A 9,749-nucleotide genomic window follows, 5' to 3' on the forward strand; every position below is an offset into this window, starting at 1 on the left:
CCACCCCCTCTGGGGCGAGCAGCTGAGATACCACCACCTGCTGGCGATTCAAGGTAACAACACCGAAGCGGGAGAAACAAGCTTGATAAAGACATAGGCCAGAGTGGTGAACAGAGGGTGATTGGAACTGTCCTTCACAGCAGACCAGGGGCAACTGACCCTAACTGCAAACCAATTTACCAGCTTGAAAAGAAAACTAGAAATCAGACCTGACATTGGACTTAAATGAAAAGTCTCAGAGTGTTCTTCATTGATTCTGTTAGTTTAATGACTTAATTCTATTCCTACTGTATTGTTCCATTTTTTCTTTTTTCATCTTCCTTTTCTTCTCTTTTCTTCTCTCTATAAGCCATATCTTTGTATAGAGGAACAGCACACTAATAAGGTGGTTGGATAGCTGGTATGTTAGCATCACTATATGTCTTAATTTTGTCTGTATGAGAGTTGGTTCATCTGTAGCTGTGGTGTATTGTTTTTATCTGTTTCAATATAGGCCTCTCTCTCTATTTGTTGGCACACTCGTTTGTTTCCCCACTTACTCCTCTATCTCTCCACCACCCTCTTCAACCCACTGTCTGCTCCATTCTCTCCCCTCTGTTAACCACATTTTATTTCAGGGAGTAAACCTACAGCCCCACTGCACGGACTGATTCCAAGGCAGTGGGAAGTGGGTTCTAGATTATTCACACACCTGTCAGCGAATACCAGGACCTGCAGATAGATTTTGAATCACAGCTCCCCCCTTAAGTAAATCTCAAAACTGCAAAAAGGACCACCCCCAACCTACAGTGCAACTCCAGAACTGAACAAAGTAAGAGGGCATACATAAAAAATAGGAGATTGAACAAACAGAAGTAAAACCAATCCCTTTACCCCTGAATAACAGAATTAGAGAAGACGGTGACATGGAGGGAAGGAAAAAGTAGGGAGGGGGACAACCGCACAAATGAAGAAAAACCAGAAGAAGAATATAGGTCTCACAGAGACCCATGGGAGATCAGACACTGAGAAAACAGATTCTGGAACACAAACAATGAAGAGCCCCAGAATGACTGGTTATACGCAACTAACCCAGACATCAAGACATTAATGGAGAGAATTAAAATTGAGGAGAGACAAGAGGAAAATAGGAAGGCGTTGATGTCAGAAATGAGAGCAGTAAAGAATACTGTGATGGAAATGAATAACAGACTAATAAGCATGGAAAGCAGAATCAGCCAAGCAGAAGAAAGAATCTCAGAGCTCGAAGACCAAAACACAGAACTAACTCAAACCATCAAAACCATAGAAAAGAAGCTCAAAAAGACAGAACAAAACCTGCAAGAGATGAATGATCACTTCAAGAGACCAAACCTAACAATAATTGGGATTCCTAAGGCAGAGAGAGAAACAGACGCCACACTGGACCAAACATTTCATGAAATCATTCAAGAAAACTTCCCTCATCTCATCAAGGATGAAAAAATTCAAACACAAGAGATTCAGAGAACCCCTGCAAGACAGCAAATGAGAAGACCAACTCTCAGACACATAATAAATTACCTAAACAAAGTAGCTATAAAAGAAAAAATCTGAAAGGCAGCAAGAGTAAAAGGCCAGACTACCTACCAGGGAAAACCAATTAGAATAGCAGCAGATTTATCCACAGAAACCCTTCAGGCTAGAAGAGCCTGGAGCCCTATCTTCAAAGTTCTAAAAGAGAAACAATTTCAACCAGGAATAACCTACTCAGCCAAACTAAGCTTCATTAGTGAGGGAGAATTGAAATCTTTTCCAGATATCCAATCCCTAAGAACCTGTGCTGCCACCAGACCACCTCTAAAAGAAACACTAGACTAGCTAGACTTACCAAGAAAAAACGAGAAAAAAACCAAATAAGCACAATCAGAAACACAAAAGACGAAGTCACATCTGACCCTGAAGAAGTACAAAAGATCATTAGAGACTACTATGTACACTTGTATGGAAACAAACTTGAAAACCTTAAGGAAATGGAGGACTTTCTGACAGCACACAACCAACCTAGGTTGGAACAAGAAGAAATTGAGACCCTAAATAGACCAATAACAATCAAGGAAATCAACTATGTACTAAGAAAACTTCCTACAAAAAAAAGCCCTGGTCCAGATGGCTTTCCAGCAGAATTCTACAAGACATTTAAGGAGGAGCTGACACCAATCCTACTGAAGGTATTCCAGGCAACTGAAAAAGATGGAACTCTCCCCAAATCATTTTACGAAGCCAACATCACATTGATACCCAAGCCAGGTAAAGCTCCAACAAAGAAAGAGAACTACAGGCCAATATCTTTGATGAACATAGATGCTAAAATTCTCAACAAGATCCTAGCAAACTGGATTTATCAATACATCTCAAAAATCATCCACCATGACTAAATAGGCTTCATACCTGGGCTGCAAGTCCAGTTCAACATTCGTAAAACAATAAATGTAATTAGATTCATCAACAGATGTCAAAACAAAAACCACATGATCATATCATTAGATGCAGAAAAAGCTTTTGATAAAATCCAGCACCGCTTCTTGATAAAAAACCTTGAACATCTAGGCATATAGGGAACATACCTCAAAATAGTAAAAGCCATCTATGAGAAACCCACAGCCAGCATACTCCTAAATGGACAAAAATTGGAACCAATTCCCCTGAAAACTGGAACTAGACAAGGATGCCCACGCTCACCTCTCCTGTTCAACATAGTATTGGAAGTCCTGGCTTGAGCAATCAGAGAAGAGGAGGCAATCACGGGTATCCAAATAGGAAAAGAGGAAGTCAAGTTATCTCTCTTTGCAGATGATATGATTGTGTACCTTGAAAACCCAAGAGAATCTGTCAAAAGCCTCCTTACATTGATAAAGGCCTTTGGCAAAGTCTCAGGATACAAAATAAATGTACAAAAGACACACATTTCTCTACACCAATAATAAACAAACAGAAACCCAAATAAAAAACACAATTCCATTCACAAAAGCCATAAAAAAATGAAATACCTTGGCATCTTCCTAACCAGAGACGTGAAGGACCTTTACAATGAAAACTACAAAACACTGCTCAAAGAAATCAAAGATGACACAAACAAGTGGAAAAATATCCCATGCTCATGGATTGGAAGAATCAACATTGTGAAGATGTCCATCTTACCTAAGGCAATCTACAGATTCAATGTAATGCCCATCAAATTACCAGCAACATTCTTCTCAGACCTAGAAAAAACAACACAGGAATTCATATGGAAACACAAACATCCAAGAATAGCCAGAAAAATCCTCAGCAAAAAAAACAAAGCAGGTGGTATCACATTACCAGACTTCAAACTTTACTACAAAGCTACAATCATGAAAACAGCTTCATATTCATACAGGAACAGGCATATAGATCAATGGAATAGAACTGAGATTCCAGAAGCAAAACCTCAATTTCTCAACCAACTCATCTTCGACAAAGCCCCCACCACCTACCACTGGGGAGAGGAGAACCTATTCAGTAAATGGTGCTGGGAAAACTGGCTGACCACAAGCAGAAGATTGAAACAGGACCCTTATCTATCCCCATGCACAAAGGTTAACTCCAAATGGATCAGAGACCTAAATGTAAAACCTCAAACCATAAGAACCTTAGAAAAGGAAGGAAATACCCTCATGGAAATAGGAACTGGTATCCAATTCCTGAAAAAAACCCGAAGCCCACAGGCCATAAGAGAGAAGGTAGACAAGTGGGACCTTATTAAACTGACAAGCTTCTGAAAAGCCAAAGAACCCATCAAGAGAGCAGGGAGACAGCCTACAGACTGGGAAAAGTATTTGCCAACTCCAGGTCTGACAAATGCTTAACATCCTGGATCTACAAGGAACTCAAACGTGCTGAAAAGAAAAAAACAAACAACCCCATTATAAAATGGGCAAAAGATATGAACAGACACTTCACAAAAGAAGACATCCAAGCAGCCAACAAACACATGAAGAAATGCTCAACCTCACCAATCATCAGGGAGATGCAAATCAAAACCACACTGAGATACCACCTAACTCCAGTCAGAATGGCAATTATCAACAACTCAGAAAATAACAGCTGCTGGAGAGGGTGTGGTGAAAAGGGAACACTTCTACACTGTTGGTGGGAGGGTAAACTAGTGCAAACGCTATGGAAAGCAGTGTGGCGATTCCTAAAAGCTCTAAAAATTGACCTTCCATATGACCCTGCAATCCCCCTCCTGGTAATATACCCTGAAGAACTCAAATCACTCTATAAAAAAGATACCTGCACACGTATTTTTATCACAGCGTTGTTCACCATAGCAAAAACCTGGAAACAACCATGCTGCCCATCAAAAGAAGACTGGATTAAAAATGTTAAAATATACATAATGGAATACTACGCAGCCATAAAAAAGAACAAAATCATGAATTTCACAGCAACCTGGATGGAACTAGAGTCTATAATACTGAGTCACCTCTCACAGAAACAAAGATCCGAGTATCACATGTTCTCACTCATATAATGGACCTTGAACATCCAATGTAATACTGTAAGAAAATGACGGTACTGGGAAACTATGGGGGAGAGGGGGATGGGATTAACAGTCACAAATATCTGTCTGGGGATGGGGAAACACCTCTTATCAACAGGGTGCCTGAATGAAATGTGATTGTACACCTAACCCTTAACTGTACCCCACAAAACCATGATAAAAAATATTGATTAAAAAAAAAGAATTGAAAAATTTGAAATACAACTAATTCTTTTAGAAAACATAATGAAATAATTAGATCTTTGTAAAAAAAAAAAAAATCCCGAAACTCCAAACTTTATCATCTGTTGCGGTATTTTATATAACCACTTTCAGAAACGAATTTGAATTTTAAACATGTTTTAACCATGAAGCATGTCTTAATATTATTAAAATAAATTACAATATTATATGTGTGTATAATTACATATATGTATAATTTAAACAACTGTTTTTTCCAATGATTATAGTTTGAAAAACTCAAAGTAAGTATTTTACTTTGGGTTAAGTGTATACTTTAAAATGAGAGCCCATTTCCCTAATATGATGAAATGCTGACATGTATGCCAATCAATAAAATGTAAGTACTCTTAACAATCATGCAAGAATATACTTACAGGAAATAAGAACTATTGTTTTCAACACAGAAGCCATCAGAACAATACAAATTATTGCCAAGATCTCAGCAGTAATCTTTTTTGGAGGTGATGGTAAATCTGCATAAAAAGAAATACAAAAACAGACAAAGGACAGTAAAATTAGAAGGTTTGCATATGAGAGAACACACGTATGCAGAAAACTACATGGATAAACTCTGATTTCTAAACAAATATCTGCCACACTAAACTTTCTCTCAAAATACAACATTTTATTTTCAGTAAATACAATACTCTGTTATTTTTTGATCAAGGCCTACAAAGTTAACAATGCCTGAATAAAATTAGTCTTCATATTTCATATTAAAATATCATAGCCTGACTCTCAGCTCTGATACTATGAATGAAAAATATTCCCTAATCTTTCACATGACTCTGCTCTCCAACTGCACATCCTAGTAGAGTAATATTGAAGATTGACTAAATATTTTACCTTTGTTGTGGTAGGTCATATCTTCCTCTTGAAGATCCAGAGAAGCATTTTGAAGGTTTAATTTCATGTGGGTTTTTTCTGTTTGGTTACTGAAATGGACCATTCAGCGACCTTAGGTTTTGTTTGCTGCTTCTTTGGGTCCTCGGACAGATTAAGTTGTGAGTAGGTTCTTCTTTGTTTTTTCATCTCTGTAGATATGTGATGTCAGAGACTGTGTTTGATGGTAACTTTACTTAATAAGTTAATAAATGACTTATAAAATGACAAGATCCCTGATATAGTCAAACGGTATATGTTGGAGGCTAGTAATAATATTTATTTTGCAGGCATATACTGTAAAATCTGGTTCCAATTTTCTTAAAGTTTAAACAAAATTATCATGATAGAGTAAAGAGATATTATTCTACATTAGACATAATATTATTAGTGGGAGCAAGAAATTAGTAAAGAATAGCGAGTTAATGATTAAAAAAATTCAATAAATTTAACTGTTTCTGCAGAAATATTATGACACCATTAGAATACCTGGGATAAAAATTGAAATACTATATTGGAAAAAAACACACTAATTTCATGACAATTTTACATTTATTAATCATTGAAGATTTAGTGCTATAAAATGAAAGAGCAATATTGACACATGGTAATTTCATACTCTAAAATACATTTAGTTAGTCACTTACATTAACATTCAAACTTTAAGAAATACCCTTTGGTGTCAAAATCATAAAGATCACTTTACTTATATAAGCAACTAGAAATATTCTGGTCAAGTTATCTAGACATTGAGATACAGAATTATTTCTGGCATTGAAATTTATATGAGATCATTATAAATTTAATTACAGAATATAAAATAATTCACTAAGTAGGAGTCTATTATATCAGTGTGATGCATCATTTTTTTGCAATGTTTTCTCAAATTTTAGAAACATTCCAATTATTTATTAATAAGTTTAGATAGAATTTTATGAAAACTAGCTCATGTTTATTTTTACTAAATATAAAAATCCTTTCATTTACCTAAAAATATGTACGTAAATTATACTTGGCATTCAAAATTGGATGTATTTATATTAAAAATTTTATCTTTAATGGCTTGGCTAAATATAGTTATTTTTACACTTTTATGGATTACAAATTCCAAAAGTAATTATTCGTTATCTTGATGGTTGCAAGTTTTACTTTAAATTATATTGATTAACAAACATGATATAATGTGTGTATATACTTGCCTAATTCTATACAGGCAATAATTAAATGGTTTAAGAAATTTTCAAAAACTATTTTATATATTAGTCTTATTTTTCACCATAATTTATTCAAGTAAAAATGCCAATGTTCTACTTTGATTTCATTCTAAGCTAATTTAGCCTAATTTATATTATATCTAGCATTTATAATTTTTTTTTATTATACAAAATGGGTTGCTAGAGAAAGAAAAGAATAACAACACATACCTTCTGTTACCAGAAAGTCCTGCATTCTTTAGTGGAGAGGTCAGGTTATTCTCATGAGGAAACAAAAAATATCTGTGATCTTTACCACTGCCCTGAGAAGGCTCAGAGTGAAGCAGGAGTGGAAACAGTAGATCTCATAAATGTGTCACTTAAGATTTGAATAGAAAACTCTCATCCTTTAACTAATGTAAAATCAGTTTCTCTCATCACACTCACACATTTTCAGAATATAGGAGACTTTGGTTCCTAATGTGTCATTTATTTTGTCCATTTTCAAATACTTCATAAATTATTTTTATATTTAGCATGATGAAAAGGTACAAAAACTTTATTAACTATGAAATGTTTCCCATCCCGATCACATACACTAAAATCTTAAGCCTTGTTAATAGTATCTTTAATGTGTAAGTTCCACAGTTAGAAAAACTTGAAATTACATGCTTTTTTCCTTATACTTTAATATTATTGCTATTATGATGAGTTTTTAAAAAAATTTTAATCCCCCTATTCATAGGAATTTAATTTGTCACTAATTATTATGAGGGATGACTACATTATTAACTTTAAGTGAAATCAATTTCTGAACTTAAATTTGCAAATTTACCTTCTTGATTTCTCTAATTAGTAAAATTCCATTATTCAATTTTATTATTTAATAAGCTGATCATATTTCTCTAACAAAAGTAAATGTCTCTTGGAAGGATAAAATGTTAAACACTATTGAACTATATGACCATGTCAGATATTGAAATAATAAATAATCACTCATTTATTGTTCACTGATCTATTGTCTAATAATAAGTAATCATCTATTTTCTTAGAAATATTTATGTGAATAGCTAAATTTTGGTCAAATTCTGTAGAAGGAGATAGGTAATTTATTAAAAATATCACCTAATTAAAAGTAGGAAGAACAGAAAAAGCACTTTGAAACAAAAGTTCAATGACATGTGAACATCAGAAGAAAGACTTCAGATTACCCATTTTACTTAAATTTGAAATTGTTTTTTTTTATATATAAGAAAAAAGGGAATATCTATTGTCTGTAATTCCAAAGCGTATTCTATGATACCTCTTAAATATTCATTTTTTAAAAAATAGATTTCTAAAATCTAGAAAAATAAAATTAAAATTCATATATATGTCCTTGAAATCAGATCCGTTATTTGAGCCTTCCAAGACAATGACTAATGTGAGCTATCCATATATGTATTTCTGTTAATTATATTTTAAAATATTTTTATAAACAAAATCAATAATCTGTTATGCTTATACACTTGGGTGCTTATTGTATTTCTATTAGTAATACATTTATTTATTTATGTATTACAATTTCATAGACTACACTAATATATTTTATATTAGTCTTAATATAGAAATATAACAGCAAAGTTATTAATTAAAGATAGCAAATAATGTAACATTCACCAACATTTTGCTTTTAAATTTGAGATACTAATGTCTTCCATTCTTCCTTCAAACACTCACTTATTGTTTCCACTTAAATAGCATTATAGTTATGTATTACTTAATGATGCAGAAACGTCTTAGAAAATACAAGGTTTGATGATTTTTCATTGTGTGAACATCATAGAGAGGACTTACACAAATCTAGATTATATAGCCTACTACACACCTTTGCTACATGGTATAATCTATTGCCTCTAACTACAAACCCGCACAGCACGCTACTCTATTGAATATTGTAGATAATTGTAACATGATGATAAATATTTGTGTATCTAAACATAAAAAGGTAAAAATAGTATGCTGTACAGGGCACTTACCACCAATGGTACTTGCAGGACTGGAAGTTGCTCTGGTGTCAGTAAGGGCTGAGTGAATTTGGAGCCTATGACATTATAATAATTTACTATAGTAAATTGTATAAATACTGTGCACTGAGGCTTCACTAAAGCTATAAAAATATTTTTCTTTCTTCAATCATAAATTAATATTAGCTTACCGTAAATTTCTACTTCATAAACTGTATATTTAGCTTATTGGTTCTCTTACTTCTTTAATTATTTATTTATTTATTTACTTATTTATTTATTTATAGTTGGATTTGCACTCTGTTGACTTAACTGGAGTTCAGTGGCACGCTTCTGACCACCACAGCCTCGACCTGCTGGGCTCCGGCGATCCCTCGACCTCAGCCTTCCAAATAGTTGGAACCACAGGCGCACGCTACCACATTCAGTTAATTTTTTATTTATTGTAGAGATGAGGTCTCGCCGAGTTGCCAGGTCGGGTCTCGAACCCGCATACTCAGACAATCCACTCACCTCAGTCTCGCGAAGCACGGGATTATAGGCTGATTCACTGAACCCAGCTATATTGGTTCTTTTTAAATAACATGTCTAAAAACACACCCTGTTCAGCTATAGAATTATATTTTCTAAGTATCTTTATTCTATAAGCCTTCTACTATTTGAAATTTTTTATTATAATTTTTTACTTTCTTTGATTGTTATTAAAAGCTAAGACAGAAACACATGCATTAGACTATGCCTACACAGGGCCAGGATAACCAATGTACTGTCTTCTACCTCCACATCTTATCCCACTGGAAATCCTTCAGGGATAATAACATGCATGGAACTGTCATCTTCATGATTCTGTGCATGTCCTGAAAGATCTGCCTAAGCTATTGTTTCACAGTTAGCAATTTT

At 34.1% G+C, this 9,749-nt stretch overlaps 1 pseudogene; it reads right to left on the bottom strand.

The window, feature by feature from the left end:
• The window catches only part of LOC103264941, a 12,399-nt pseudogene extending 6,599 nt beyond the window's left edge, over nt 1-5,800 (bottom strand).
• Nucleotides 5,801-9,749: the final 3,949 nt, after the last annotated feature.

This window comes from Carlito syrichta, unplaced genomic scaffold (assembly GCF_000164805.1).
Source record: "Carlito syrichta isolate Samal-C Ts95f unplaced genomic scaffold, Tarsius_syrichta-2.0.1 Scaffold305775, whole genome shotgun sequence".
In the NCBI taxonomy this organism is placed as follows: Eukaryota; Metazoa; Chordata; class Mammalia; order Primates; family Tarsiidae; genus Carlito; species Carlito syrichta.